Source organism: Nicotiana tabacum, chromosome 15 (genome assembly GCF_000715075.1).
Source record: "Nicotiana tabacum cultivar K326 chromosome 15, ASM71507v2, whole genome shotgun sequence".
NCBI lineage: Eukaryota > Viridiplantae > Streptophyta > Magnoliopsida > Solanales > Solanaceae > Nicotiana > Nicotiana tabacum.
Genome location: NC_134094.1, coordinates 108,612,231 through 108,628,951, shown reverse-complemented (window position 1 = coordinate 108,628,951; position 16,721 = coordinate 108,612,231). Strand labels below are relative to the sequence as shown.

At 42.4% G+C, this 16,721-nt stretch overlaps 1 pseudogene; it reads left to right on the top strand.

Moving 5' to 3' along the window:
• The first annotated feature begins 355 nt into the window (after positions 1 to 355).
• LOC142169789 (uncharacterized) lies at positions 356 to 4,250 on the top strand (annotated as a pseudogene).
• Positions 4,251 to 16,721: the final 12,471 nt, after the last annotated feature.

Sequence of the window (16,721 nt, the reverse complement as noted above, 5' to 3'; positions counted from 1 at the left end):
TCTAAGATAAACACTACCCATGGCATTACGAACTCTAATATATAATTTATTCTCAATTCTATGCCCAAACTCGTGGTCAAAATCCAAAAATACCAATTTCTAGGTTTTTCTTCAAAATCTCAAATGTCTATAAATTTTCATGTCTTAATCCATGTATAAACCTTGTATTTAACTCACAACTAGAAGAAATCACTTACCTCTTGATGATGATGGAACCCCCTCACAAAATGCTCTCAAAAATCGCCTAAGCCCAAGTGGGAAATGAGCTAAATCTCGGAATAAAAGCCCTTGGCTCCAGTCGCAATTGTCACATTTGCAACAGGGGGGGTTCGCAAATGCGAACAAAGCATCGCAAATGCGACCCTTGACAGAGTTGGCTTTCATCGCAAATGCAATACAGAGTTCTGAGCACCAAAAATAATACCCGAAAATTAGCAATGAGTTATTTGTCTCCCGCCTCATACTCTTATGCGGTACAGCAAAAATGTATAAACATGCCCGTAAATTGTTCGATGAAATGCCAAACTTAAAATGTCAGCGAACTGTTTATGCTTTCAATGCCCTTCTAGAAGCCTGCGTAAGGGCAGAAAAGTACGATACTATGAGAGAGTTGTTTCAGGAATTATCTGAGGAGTTATCGATTGAGCGTGATGTAGTGTCCTATAATACTTTGATTAAGGCATTATGTAAATCTGGTTCTTTGGATTCTGCTGTCAGTGTAATGGATGAGATGGAAAATCAGGGGATTAAACCTGATAAAGTGACTTTCAATACGCTTTTGAAAGCTTATCATGAATGTAAAAAGTTTTCTGAAGCAGAGGATTTGTGGGTATTGATGCAAAAGAAAAACATTATTGCTGACCTGTAGAGTTACAATATTAGATTACGAGGTTTAGTTGCGAATAACCAGGTTAACGAGGCGATTGAGTTGTTTGAGGAGATGGGGAAGAAAGACATCATCCCCAATGCTTTGAGTTATAATACGATAATCAAAATGTTTGTGGATGATAGGAACTTGGAGGAGGCGAAAAGATGGTATGACAAAATGGCGGAAAATGAGCATTATCCGGATAATGCAACATTTGGGATGCTCATTCATTTTGCTTGTGACAAGGATGATCTTGATTTTGCACTTGACTTGTGTAAGAAATCTATGGACTCAAAAGTTACAGTTCATAATGCAACAATGCAGAGGGTAGTTGATGACCTGGTTGATGTCTTCGATAGCGGAAGAATTATTGTCAAGGCGGCGAATGGCGGTTTGATAGTTGGAGTAGTGGCGTCGGAATTGAGGGGATTCCAATGATTTTTTGAAGTTGTTAATTATAGTTTGGAGTTCTTGTTTTTCGGTAAGTTTAGGTGTGAGATTGGTGGATTTTAAGGAGGTTGTTTTGGGCTTGTCAGTTTTAAGCTTGACGGTTATTTTTTGATTCTCGGCAAAGATGCCGGAAAACCGGCGATAAAGGGAAGAAGAAGACATATGAAATGTCGTTAGATTAGAATTTCGTAGTTGAGGTTTAAACCATTTAGGAAACTGGGCTTGCTCTATATGAAGCCCGGTCCAGAATATGGTCTAAATGATTGGTTGCATGGTATAACAACATACCCATATAATTGGGATTTTTACCTAGTTATACTATATTAGAAACTTATTTACCTATGTTCTCTATGTTTTGTAGTGTAACGATCCGACCGGTCGTTTTGAGCTTTAGCATGCCGTTCGGCGGTTTGAGGCCTTGAGTAGTTTCACTTAAGGTATTATGACTTGTACGTGTGGTCGAAATTGAATTTCGGGAAATTCGGAGTTGATTTAGAAAGAAAATTCTAATTTCGGAAGTTTTAGGTTTAAAAAATTTACTAAGGTGTGATTTTGAGTAAACGACCTCGGAATCGGGATTTGAAGGTTCCAACAGGTTCGTATGATGATTTTGGACTTGGGCGTATGTCCGGATCGGGTTTTGGATGGACGGGAGCGTTTCGGCGCCTATTGTGAAAAGTTGGTATTTTGGAAGGATTTCATAAATTTGAGTTGAAGTGCATTTCAATGTTATCGATGTCCGATTGGGATTCCGAGTCTGAGAATAGCTCTGTATGGTGATTCTAGACTTAGGGGTGCGTCCGGAAGTGGATTTGAAGGTCCGTAGGTCGTTTCGGGTCATTTGGCGAAAAATGGAAATTTGAAGGTTTTTGAAAAGTTTGACCGGGAGTGAACTTTTTAATATCGGGGTCGGATTCTGATTCTGAAAGTTGGAGTAGGTCCGTAATGTCAATTATGACTTGTGTGCAAAATTTGAGGTCAATCGGATGTGATTTGATATATTTCGGCATCGAATGTAGAAGTTTGAAGTCCTAAAGTTCATTAAGCTTGAATTGGGGTGTGATTCATGATTTTGGTGATGTTTAATGTGATTTGAGGCCTCGAGCAGGTCTGTGTTAGGGATTGGCTGGTGTGATTGGACGGGGTCTCGGGGACCTAAGATGTGTTTCGGAGTGGTTTCGGATCAATTTGAGCTATTTTGGAACTGCTGTTGCTGGTATCTGGTTTCCTTCTTCGCGAGCGCGAAGGGAGTCCCGCGTTCGCGAAGAGGAACTTTGAGGCTGCTGGGATTTGGCCTTCGCGAACGTGAGGCAGTGGACGGGAACGCGAGGCAGTAGCTGGGAAGGCCTTCGCGAACGCGGCCAAGGCTACGCGAACGCGAAGAAAAGAGAGGGAGCGGGGGCCTGGAGTCATTTAGCCTTCGCGAACGCGAAGCTTCAACCGTGAATGCGAAGCTTCAACCGCAAACGTGAAGCAGTAGGGCCTGAAGGCATCACGAACGCGAGGCTTTGGTCGCGAACGCGAAGAAGGGGCGACTGTGCTGGGTAGAATTTTTTTAAAGCGGGATTTAGCCCATTTCACTCATTTCTCTCTTGGTTGGGCGATGTTTTGAGCTTTTGAAGAGGAGATGTTCATCATCTATATCAAGATAAGTGATTCTCACCTATTGCAAGTTAAATACTTGGATTATATATAGATATTAACATGGAAATTCATGGAAAATTAGTGAAAATTTGGGATTTTGTAGAAAACCTAGAAATTTATATTTTTGGATTTTGACCACGAATTTGGGCATGAATTTGAGAGTAAATTATATATTTGAGTTTGTGATGCCATGGGTAATGTTTATCTTTGAAAAATTTCAGAATCCGGGCACGTGGGCCCGATGGCGATTTTATCGACTTTTCGAGCGGAGTTGAAAATTGTTGAAAATTGAATAATAATGAGTATTAGAGTATATATTTATGGATTTGCACCTTTATTGACTAGTTTTGGAGCGATGGGCATTGGTTTTAGTTGTTGGAAAGTCTTTGGAGCCGGTTATGGAATTTCAGAGGGAAGTAAGTCTCCTTTTTAACCTTGTAAGAGGGAACTAACCCCATAGGTGAATCAAATCATTATGTGTTTCTATTTGTGGGTGCTACGTATGCACAAGGTGACGAGAGTCCATGCATAGCTACTATTATGCTTATGTCCGGGTAGTCTGGGACTCATATCATGTTGTACTTGCGATGTTTGTACCCTACTTGTTAATTTAATTATTTAAAATATTTAGAAACTCGATAAAGGAATTGTAAAAAGGTTAAACTTCATTTACTTGACCGTTAAATGAGAATTTGAAATTCTTGGAATATTTGCCCCTTAATAAATCTTGAATTGATTGTTTAATGTGTTTTCTCTTTTGTGGAGTGGGCTGAATGCCTCGGTAGCAGATAGATGCATCTATGGTTTGCGCCGTTCGACCCTCGGTAGTGCACAGTTTAAATATTTATGTTGGATCGGGCCGTACGACCTCAGCATGATTTGCGCATGATATATCTTTGGAATTGATAATAATTGATATTTCTTTCATTGGCCGGAGATACAAAAATGTTAAATGACGAAAATAAATTTGGAAGGTTCCTATTAACAAAAGAATTGTTTACTTATTTCATGTTATTGAGTTTACAGCCGTTCTATACAATCCACCCTTAATTATAATATCGATATTTTATTGTTAGCCCTTAGTAAGTGTCGGAGTCGACCCCTCATCACTACTTCTTTGAGGTTAGGCGGGATACTTACTAGGTACACGTTGATATACGTACTCATACTACACTTGCTGCACATTTTTGTGCAGCATTTGAAGCTTGAAGCCGCAAAGGAGCTGGTGAACTTGGCCAAATCATATAAGCGATTCCGGTATAAGCTTTTGTTTCCTTTGCTTCAATAGTTATGCGCTTTTATGTGTACTACTGTTCTTGCTGAACTATGTTTTTAGGATTTATTAATGTGTTTATGAATAGCCCTCATGATTTAAGAGTATAAGTTCTGAGGAATGCTTCAATTGAATGTATAAAAATTTTGCTTATAGCAATTGAGGTCCATTGGTATTTAACTGTCAAAATATATCAAAACGGATTTACTAGTCTTAATTAATTTTGCTATTTAAAGAATCTTATCCTGGGCATGAGGTATATCATTGACATGAAAACCTCCAGATCAGCTGATAATGTTAGCACTCCTAGTAGTAGCATTATAACTAAAGAAAAGAAAATTAGTTGGTTAGTACCATAGGCACCTATTTTAGAGGCAAAAGATTGTAAGAAAACCCAGGCTCCCCGGTTTTGGTTCAGTAGCAAGAACACAACATATGATGTTTGTGTTTAGGCGCACGTCGCAAGTTCAAACTTTGCCACGGCAAAAATAGCAAAGGGGGATGCTAATTAGTTATCGAAATTTAAATGGTGCACCAACTGACTCTCTGAAGATTTTCAATTGTCAAAAATAAAGAAGATTGTAATACACCCAGTACAATAGGACTGATTAAAAAACAATGCACCCTGTACGATAGGTCAACCATGGTAGGTTGACGGGTTGGCCATAAAACTTTCAGCAATATAAACTCAAATCTCATTGTAGATCTAAGACATTATTAACTTCAATGCAACAATAATAATACCTTTTAGCCATGAAAGAAGATTTGAATTTCTGAGGATTTCTATCAATTCACACTTTCATCATCAACATATATGAGAAGTCTATTGACTTAATACATTCAAAACTTTAGCATTCAACTTTATTTTTAAACAATCACCAATAAGGTTGCCGAAAATTATAGGCAAAAGGGAAATAGACAAAGTGGAAGGGGATAATACCTCTACACATCAAACTAGAATGGATAAGGCATATCCCTAAGCATTATGGATTTGAGTAAAACTAACTTAAGTAAAAACCAAATGCATTATCTTAATTTCGTGCTATACTTAAGGTAAAAGAAACCCTAGCGCCTGACCATCTGTTTATCCTCGAATTATGGATAAGATTTTTCATGGAGTCATAGAACTCATGATTATGTGCATAATCGTGAGTTTTCACATGTTTGTTACAAAATATTGACTTGATATGATCTTCGAGAACAGGAAGGCAATAATTCTCATCATAAGTGTACATCATAGGAATCATTCTGGCCACGTTGAGACATGTCTTTTAAAAGGAGAATGGAATTGGAGTTGGTGGGAGGCACTGTTTGTTGAGATCTTTCCATATGTCTGAAACCATGTCCATAACATGTTGCCTTTGCATCTTCAGTAGTTAAGCCATGTTGTTCTTTCATCAAGTACTCTACATACGATATATCCATCACTCCCTTCTTGATGCTCGTCCTATAGTACAATTAAAACTAGGAAGTAGAAGAAACATTGGAGAACATTATTGGATGGTTAACCTTTCACTGGCTCGGTGACATGCCTCCACTTAATCATCAGTGATAAAGACACCCTTTTGAAAGGGTGCCACATGACACCGCATGGCAAAAAGATTTCCTTACATATGGGTGTGCAAGTAATATTTTTCTAGAAATAATATATACATATACAACAGGCCAACACCAGTTAAAAATTAATATAAATTAAGTATCAACACAGTAAGTAAAGTTTCAAAACTAATACTATAATTCTAGACTTCACTTACAAGCCAATTTTGACAATAGATCGTATGCAACTGAACTTGATAATCAGTGTAGGTAATCAGTAGGTCCAAGGCTCAAGTTACAGTGGAGGTAAGTGAAGAACTACTGTTGATCCATTAGGGGTATGGTAGGTAAAAAGAAAAAATAATCTTTTGAAATTGAACTGAATATTCCCGAGGTCATCTAGAAGGCGAAGAATTTGGGCAACTCACGGAGTATATCATGCCTTGTACATTAGCAAGGAATCAATCCCTTTAAATCTTGCCTTAATTTCTCTAGAAAACATCCTTTCTCTCCCTTAAAGTTGTTAAACACGTCTGCACAAGGTAGATTACATGTTCTTTAAATAAAGGATTTATCTTATAATTTATAACTAACAGTGTAAACTTTTTCACAAATACTACATGTTACGTATAATCTAATTAAAAGTAATTGTCTATAATAAGTAGAATTTAGTTAAGTTCGATGCATGATGTTGTAGAAATATTTACACATTTATGTGTTGATTTAAACGTTTATTACATGTAACTTTTTACAATAAGCATTAATGAAAACCCGAAAGACTAGTAACACGTGTTTAAATTATATTGATAGTGCATACAAATTTATACTATGAATGCAAATAACTTAAAGTAAAGGCAAAATACATAATTTTACGGTGTCGACCTTAGCCTTGAACGAGCTCGAGGATAACTAACAGAAGACCGAAATATCCGCGATCTGACGGATATTACGGCGAGAATCTCGCCACGTATCAGCAGGGAACCGGTAATCAGCAAATCAAGAGATTTTTACCTTTTATACAAATGTACCTAGAATAGGACTGCTCTACTATATAAAGGGGGTTTGATAATTCATTCAACATATTGTAACACGCATCCCAAAGCAATATATTATTATTTCTAGTTCTCATTATCTTGTTACTCTGTTCCGGCATCGATAGAAGCATTTCTGACTCGAGCATGACTAATCTTCAATGCTAAGATTGTTCAACTTGTGTGGTTTGTATTTATTTTTCATTGCTTATTTCAATATTAATCTGATTTCTCATTTTGCATCAAGTTAGATCACGTATCCTTTAAACCGCGTATAAATTCAATTGTTATCCGATCTTGAGGGTAAACAGTTTGGCGCCCACCATGGGGCTGAGGATAATAGTGGTCATTTGATACAAATCTCCATAACACAAACTGCTTTACACTTGCTCTTTGAAGTGTCTTTGATTTCAGGCTAAAATACAAAAATGTCAAACTCTCAATCAACACCTTTGCATGTTGACAACGAGTCCGGTCACCAAGGTGAAAACAACAACATAGCGCCTAGTGACGAAATACCACCTGCTGATCCCGCTGGAATTCCGATCGCAGATCCGATTGACGCTAATTCGCATCTGGCTATCGATGCAAACTTGCCTACCGACCCCGAAAATAGCATTCATGGTGGAGCCCGATCGGCAACTCGAAACACGCAAAACGTTGAAGGAGACGGGATCAGTCTACGAGTGATCTTCGAAATATTGCAGGCTCAACAGGCGGCGATAGCTTAGTTTCAGAACCAAAGCCGTCCACCGAGCAGGGTTGAGCCCGATCCTCCCCTGGAAGTCACCCACTGGGATGAACTAGTCATAGAAAGGTCGAACAAACACGAATCGGGGGCTAACCCCGAGATCATAAAAATGCTCGAGGAGCTGACAAAACGGATAGAATCAGCGGAGAAGAAGATCGAGGATAACGACAAAAAGGTGGAAACCTACAATTCCAGGGTAGACCAAATCCCAGGAGCACCTCCGGTATTGAATGGGCCTGGATTCCAGGAAGTTCATGCAAAAACCTTTTCTATCGAGCGCGGCTCCGAAGCCGATCCCCAAGAAGTTCCGTATGCCCGAAATACCCAAGTATAACGGAACGACCGACCCAAATGAGCATGTAACCTCTTATACATGTGCTATCAAAGGGAACGACCTGGAGGACGATGAGATCGAGTCTGTTCTGTTGAAAAAAATTAGGGAGATCCTGTCGAAGGGAGCTATGATATGGTATCACAATTTACCTCCTAATTCTATTGACTCATTTGCTATGCTTGTAGATTTTTTCGTAAAAGCACACGCAGGTGCCATCAAGGTCGAGACTAGGAAATCAGACCTTTTCAAAGACAAACAGAAGTATAACGAGATGCTCAGAGAGTTTGTGTCCCAGTTTCAAATGGAATGAATGAATCTGCCGCCAGTCGCTGATGATTGGGTTGTTCAAGCTTTCACTCAGGGACTTAATATTCGAAGCTCGGTGGCTTCACAGCAGCTAAAGCAGAACTAAATAGAATACCCGGCTCTTACATGGGCCAACGTGCATAACCTGTATCAATCGAAAATCAGAGTCGAAGATGATCAACTCGGGGCCCATTCGGGGTCTGTTTATCCCGTCAGAACCCTAGACAGAGTCAAGAGAGATATCAATCGCGAATGAGGCCAAACAGGGATCGGTATCAACCGTATAATTGAGATCATAGAAGCAGAGGGTCCGGGCGAAACTCTATGAGAAACGAAAGGATAAATGATCGAGGTCAAAGTAGCCGGGGACTTATGACCAAAAATGGCTTCGACAGGTCCAAAGACGCACCGAGGCTATCGGAATATAACTTCAATGTCGATGCCGCCGCCATTGTATCAGCTATCGGGCACATCAAAGATACCAAATGGTCTCGACCTCTACAGTACGATCCAACCCAAAGGGATCCTAACCAGATGTGCAAATATCAATGCACTCACGGTCACAGAACGGAAGATTGTCGACAGTTGAAAGAAGAAGTGGCCCGTCTATTCAACAATGGGCACCTTCGGGAGTTCTTGAGCGACCGAGCCAAGAATCATTTCAGGAACATGGATTCTAACAAACAGGAAGAACAAGAAGAACCTCAACACGTCATTAACACGATCATCGGAGGGGTTGATATCCCACAGGGGCCGATGTTGAAACGCACCAAAGTATCCATCACTAGGGAGAAACGAACTCGAGACTACATACCCAAGGCAACTTTATCTTTCGATGACGAGGATGCTGAAGGGATCATACAACCCCACAATAACTAGTAATATTTGTACTCGTAAATAAAATTCGGGTTAAACGTGTATTAATTGATCCATGTAGCTCAGCCAACATCATTCGATCAAGGGTCATGGAGCAGCTCGGCCTACAAGACTAAATCGTGTCTGCAGTTCGAGTTCTGAACAGATTCAACATGGCATGTGAGACCACTAAGGGAGAAATAACGCTACCCGTAAACACCACCGGGACCATCCAGGAGACTAAATTTTATGTGATCGAAGGGGACATGAGGTATAATGCTTTATTCGGGAGGCCATGGATCCATAACATAAGGGCAGTGCCCTCGACACTGCACCAGGCATTGAAATTCCCAACACCTGACGCAGTCAAAACAGTCTACGAAGAACAATCGGCTGCGAAGGAAATATTCGCGGTCGAGGAGGTGATACCGGCATCTATATCTTCGGCTGGTTCGGACAAACAAAAGGAAGTCGAGGATGATGAATATGGGGTTCCCAGATCTTTTATAGCCCCCGATGATTCCGACGCCACTAAATCGACGGTCGAGGAGCTGGAACAAGTCATATTGCGAGAAAGCTTGCCCGATCGAAAGGTATACCTGGGCACAGGTCTAAACTCCGTGCTCAGGGAAAAACTCATTCAATTTCTTATAGCTAACGAAGATTGTTTCGCTTGGTCCCACCTTGACATGATAGGGATCCCGCCGGAGATAACCACTCACAAGCTAAGCCTGGACCCGAAGTTTCACCCAGTCAAACAGAAGAGGAGACCCCAATCTGAGATCAAGCATGCTTTCATCAAGGATGAGGTATCTAAACTTCTTAAAATAGGGTCTATTCGGGAGGTTAAATACCCGGATTGGTTAGCAAACATAGTGGTAGTCCCTAAAAAAAAGAATAAACTAAGAATGTGTGTAGACTACAAAGATTTGAATAAGGTATGCCCCAAAGACTCTTTTCCTTTGCCCAACATCGACCGTATGATCGATGCCACAGTCGTCCACGAGATCCTTAGTTTTCTCAACGCCTATTCCGAGTACAACCAAATACAGATGGACACGAGTGATTAGGAAAAAACTTCCTTCATCACTAAATACGGCACATACAGTTATAACGTAATGCCGTTTGGATTAAAAAATACTGGTACTACTTACCAACGCCTAGTAAATCGGATGTTTGAGGAAAAAATAAGAAATCAATGGAAGTTTATATTGACGACATGTTAGTTAAGTCCCTGCGAGTAGAGGACCATTTAAAATATTTGCAGGAAACCTTCAGCATATTGAAGCAGTACAATATGAAGCTGAACCCAGAAAAATATGTGTTTGGAGTTGGGTCGGGTAAGTTCCTCGGATTCATGGTATCCAATCGGGGAATCGAGATCAATCCTGATAAAATCAAATTCATCGAAGATATCACGGTCGTGGACAATGTAAAGGTCGTGCAAAGGTTAACCGGGCGAATAGCCGCCCTGGGGCGATTTATTTTGAGGTCGTCCGACAAGAGCAACCGATTCTTCACACTGTTGAAGAAGAAGAACGACTTCTCGTGGACCTCGGAATGCCAACGAGCGTTGGAGGAACTCAAGAGGTATTTATCGAGCCCGCCCTACTTCACACACTGAAGACAGATGAACAATTGTACTTGTACTTGGCGGTCTCGGATATAGCGGTAAGTGGAGTCCTAGTTCGGGAAGAGCAAGGTACACAATTTCCAATATACTATGTTAGCAGGACCTTAGATGAGGCCGAAACTAGGTACCCTCACCTAGAAAAGTTGGCGCTCACTTTGCTAAGTGCCTCTAGGAAGCTAAAACCGTACTTCCAATGTCATCTCCTATGTGTCGTAATTACTTACCCATTAAGGAACGTTATGCATAAGCCCGAACTCTCAGGCCGGTTGGCCAAATGGGCCGTAGAAATAAGTGGGTACGATATTGAGTATCGACCTTAGACCGCCATTAAGTCTCAAATTTTGGCAGACTTTGTGGCCGACTTTACACCGGCCCTAATACTCGAGGTAGAAAGAGAGTTATTGGTTAATTCAGGAACTTCCTCGGGAATCTGGACCCTCTTCACGGACGACGCCTCAAACACAAAAGGGTTCAGACTTGGGATCGTACTAAAGCCGCCAACAGGTAATATAATTAGACAATCTATTAAGACTCTGAAATTGACTAACAACGAGGCCGAATATGAGGCCATGATTGCAGGGCTTGAACTAGCCAAGAGCTTGGGTGCATAGGTAATCGAAGCCAAGTACGACTCCCTCCTTGTGGTAAACCAAGTCAACGGAACATTCGAGGTCAGAGAGGAACGAATGCAAAGGTACTTAGACAAATTACATGTGACATTACATCGGTTCAAAGAATGGACTTTACAGCACGTACCTCAGGATCAAAACAGCGAGGCCGATGCCCTCGCTAACTTAGGGTCGTCGGTCGAAGACGATGAGTTCAACTCGGGAGAAGTCATAAAACTTATGAGATCGGTATTGGAAGAGGGCCACGCCGAGATCAACTCGACGAGCCTAACTTGGGACTGGAGGAATAAGTACATGAAATATCTCAGATCCGATAAACTGGCCTCGGATCCAAAAGAGTCGAGGACCCTGCGTACAAGGCGACCCGATATAGCTTGTCCGAAGACGGAACCTTGTTCAGAAGAACTTTTGATGGCCCACTTGCAATATGTCTAGGGCCGGGTGATACTGAGTATATTTTGAGGGAAATCCACGAAGGTACCTATGGAAATCATTCGTGCGCCGAATCGCTAGTCGAAAAATAATCAGAGCCAGTTATTACTGGATCGACATGGAAAAAGATGCAAAGGAGTTCGTTCGAAAATGTGATGAATGCCAAAGATAAGCTCCGATGATCCATCGACTCGGGGAGCTGTTGCATTCGGTTTTGTCACCATGGCCGTTCATGAAGTGGGGAATGGACATCATTGGCCCCATCCCGTGGGCACCCGGTAAGGCTCAATTTATATTGTTTGTGACTGATTATTTTTCTAAATAGGTAGAAGCCCAGGCGTAAGAGAAGGTCAGGGATAAGGAGGTCATCGATTTCGTTTGGGACCACATCATATGCCAATTCAGAATGCCGGCTGAGATTGTATGCGATAATGGGAAACAGTTCATCGAAAGCAAAGTAACCAAATTCCGTGAAGACCACAAGATCAAAAGGATCCTATCGACACCCTATCACCCTAGTGGGAATGGGCAAGCTGAATCTACCAACAAAACCATACTCCAAAACCGTAAAAAAAGGTTAACCGGCGCCAAAGGAAGATGGAAGGAAATATTACCCGAAGTCCTATGGGCATACCGTACAACGTCGAAGTCCAATACCGGGGCTATCCCTTTTTCTTTGGTTTATGGCGCCGAAGCATTGATATCGATCGAGGTCGGGGAGCCAAGTACCAGATTCCGATATGCAACAAAAGAATCGAATGACGAAGCTATGAGTATGAACCCAGAGCTATTAGATGAAAGGCAGGAAACCGCCCTTGTTCGATTGGCCGCCCAAAAACAGCGGATCAAAAAATATTATAATCAAAGGGCCAACCTTCAACATTTCAATACCGGAGATTTGGTACTGAGAAAAGTCACGCTAAGCACTCGAAATCCGAACGAAGGAAAATTTGGGGCGGACTAGGAAGAACCTTACCAAATTATCGAGATCACCGGAAAATGATCCTATAAGCTTGGAACAATGAACGATGAACAACTACCGAACAACTGGAATATAACTCACTTGAAAAGATATTACTGCTAAGGTACGACCCCGTTCTTTATTTTATTTATATTTTAAACTAACGCTCGCAGGTAACCAACAAGGGATGATACAGGATTTTAGGTCTGAAAGCACGCGTTGCACTCTTTTTTCCTTGAACCGTTTTGTCCCAAATGGGTTTTCCGACAAGGTTTTTAACGAGGCAACTAAAAAATCATGCTAACTTAAAGTTGAAGATCGGCTACGAGCCGGTGATAATCACAACAACATTCAAGGCCTCTCTTCGATCAACCCCGAATACTGGGGGGACATTACCCTCGGATATCGACTTTAACATGGAAAGAGATTTCAAGATTGAAGGGTCTCGATCGATAGAATTCATTGTAAGGTCCAAACGGTCAAATGAACCGTGCCCACATAGACTGCTCGGACCCTGGCACAAAGCTTGTATACATGTGTAACTATTATGCACAAAAATGAAAAGAAGTCTCTTCCTTGTGCATAAACATCTTGTCCTTTAAAATTTTTCTTACATTTCTCGAAGAATTTCCTACATACGATCCCCTAAAGATATCGAGCCCAAGGGCCACCTTAATCCGAGTTCGAACAATCACTCTCACTTGGGGACTGTCGCCCGAAAACAAACTCGGACAGTCCGAGCCATCAGACCTTGGGGGCATAAGCTTATTTGGCATTTCCCGAATTAAAGGGCTACGGCCGTGCCGGGATAACAAAACCCGAAGGTACAAAGCTTATTTGGCATTGCCCGAATTCGAAAAGACTACAATTATATTAAAAAAGACTCGGAGACGTCCGAGACACATAACAAAAACAAGGCCTTCAAAAACTCTTCATAACCGTTTCTAAAAGCTACCCTCGGCAAATTATAAACCTAAACTACTTTGGGAAAAAGTTTTCGGTAACACCGAATCCCTACGATGCCTTAAAATAAAATAATGTTAAAGGCAAGGTTTGTTCGAACCTTCGAACGTAACCTAACTATTTTGTGCTAAGGCATTTTGATCTTTGCGAATACAAATAAAAAAAGCAAAGGAAAAATTCAAAAGTTGTGAAAGGGAAAAAGCCTTATATATATATATCAAAAATTCTTTTTACAAGAGCTGAACAGTCCCGATACAAATTCTTTACAAAGGCCGATTTCAGCTAATAAATCAAAATCCCGAGCATGGACTCCCTCGAGGGCCTCCCTTCGGGATTGCCACTTTGCGTGCTTCACCATATTCCTCGCTTGGTCCTGAGTCACCTCGGCATCGGCCTTGTGCTGAGCCACCCTATCATCGGCCTCGGCCCTGACCACGACAACCTCTAACTTGGCCGCATCAAGATCATTGGCTAGATATTCTTGATCGGAGACAGCCGAGTTCAACTGAGACTGAAGCTCCTCGATCTTTTTGGCTTGTACCAAGGTTTTTTCCTTTGCAGCCCGAAACTGGACCTCGGTCGAAGCCAACTGTGCATGGGCAGTCTCCTTTTCCGAGGCCAGGCGGTCCATATTTTTCTTCCATTCTTCGGCCTCAGCTTTCACCGTGTTCACCTCCACCCGGAGCTGCTCGATATGGTCAAGTTTCTTTTGAGCCGGCGGGTTCAGGTCGTTAGCCACTATGTCTGAATAATCATCACTAACTTCAAATGCTTGTCTTACCTGCTTGACTAGGTCGGCATGCTCCTTCCGAGCCGCTTCTAACTTGGCCTGGAGCTTCACACTAAGGAGCTTGTAAGCATCCCTCTTCTCAATAAGCTCCTGGGTCTCGGCCTCGTGTTGGTTTAACTCTTCCCGATATCGGAGAAAATTTTCATGATGAAGCACCGAGGCCTGCAAACACAAAGAAGAATGTTACGATTGTTTGTAACTTAATCTAAGTACATAATAAAAACACATTCGAAGTTACCCGATTCAATGCCTGTTGAGCTTCGTTGAAAAGACAGGGGGCCTCCACCTCGTCTATTTTGGCCTGATCCTCTTCGGTCACCAGGCATCGAAAATAGCTGGCAACCCTCATGGGGGCGGAGAGAACCCGGGCATCCTCCGGTATGGATATGATGATTGACCGCTTCCAGTCAAGATCTGCACTCGGGGCTGAGAACCGGTATACTAATTTCGGACTCAAAGAAGATCCGCAGGCTCCTGAAGGCGGCATCTTCTTTGGTAGCCGTAAGTCATCTAAACCGGCGACGTCCTCCAAGGCGGTAGAATTTAAGCCATCGAAGAAGTTGTTAAAGGAATCTGTCGCCCCTTGAGGCCCCTTATTTGGGCGTCCTTTCAGCATCTGGGCCTCATTTATCATAGAGTCGGTGAATGATGGTGATTCTGAAAGATCTAGCACCCCGAGCGCATCCTTCGGGACATTTTCCTCAGCCCGAGGAGTACTGGCTGTGGTCTCCTTGTCGACCTCCCCAGCTCGGGGCAAAATGGCCTCGTCCTTCCCTAGTTCAGAGGCCTCGGCCACTGCCTCCTCATCGGCTACCCTGGTTTGAGGCAACTCGGTACCGCTTCTCACGCGGGTCATCAACTCGGAGGCTTCTTCTTCTACTTCGGACTCATCCCTCAGTCGATTGAGCGAATCTGTTGGGACCTCCCGGTCACTGGCACTTTCCTTGGATTTGCGCACCAGCCTCCTTTTTGATTTTTTCTTCTCGGAGTTCGGAGAACTCGGAGCCATTTTTCTCTTTTTCTCTTTATCTTGCCTCGGAACAGATGGTTCAAAGAGGATGTCTTCATTACCGAGCGGGGGCCTCATTTTGACATCTTTGGGAAGACCTACAAAGGAAGAAAAAGTGAGAACGAATGCAGCTAAGAAAACTAAGTGTTGATTCGCTCAGTAGAGAAATCTCACCGTGAGCACGGGCCTCCCACCGGCCCTTCAAAAGTTCGCGCCACGTGCGCTCGGAATAGGGGTTTTGCGACACGATGCCCTCGACCCACTCCTTGAGTCGAGGAACTGCATCCGGCATCCGAGCAACAACTGCATCACAAAGAATCGATAAGAAGAAGGGCAAAAGAAAAATGATAAACAAAATCCTAAAGGCAAGGTTATACTTACGCTTCATGTTCCATTTCTCAGGAAATGGCATGTCCTCGGTCGAGATTAAGTCCGAGGTCTTCACTCGAACGAATCGGCCCAACCAGCCTCCGTCCCGATCCTCGTCGATGCTCGAGAATGAGGCTTTACTGGCCCATCAGGCAAGTTTTATTAGCCCCTCTCAATAGAGTCGGGGACTATACAGGCGCATCAGGTGGTCGATGGTGAAGGGACACCCCTCGAGTTTGCTCACGAAGAAGCGAAGGAGAATTACAATCCTCCAAAACGAAGGATGAATCTGCCCGAGAGTCACCTCATACCTTTTGCAAAAGGCTATAATAATTGGATCTAAAGGACCCGACGTGAAAGGGTAAGTGTAAAAACTTAAAAAAACCCTCCACGTGGGTGGTGATCGCTTCCTCAGGCGTAGGAACCACCACGTGCTTATCGACCAAGTTGCAGTCCTCCTTGACCTTGGCGAGGACACTGTCGGTGACCGAACATATGTATCTCGAGACCAGCTCGCACCGATCCGGTACCGAGGGGGTTTTCTCAACCTTGAAATCAGCTCTGGTTGGGCACCCCGTAGGGACGAACATATTTAGAGAGGGTTCCAGTGTCGGTTCCTCAGTAACAACGGGCAAAACGTTCTGAGATGGTCTAGAGGAAGAAGATATCGTCTGATACAGCTAGAACATAGTCAAATATGAGAATGGTTGCTTCGATAAGAAACTGCACTAATGTTAATTACCACGGAGTGAAACATATTATAAGGGAGTAAAGGGCCTATTTTTATACTCAAAATTAAGTCCTTAATTCGGGCAATTTATTTACCAAAGTGAAGGGACATAATCAGTTGATTATTCTTCTGTCCTTGTCCAATTATAGACAATATG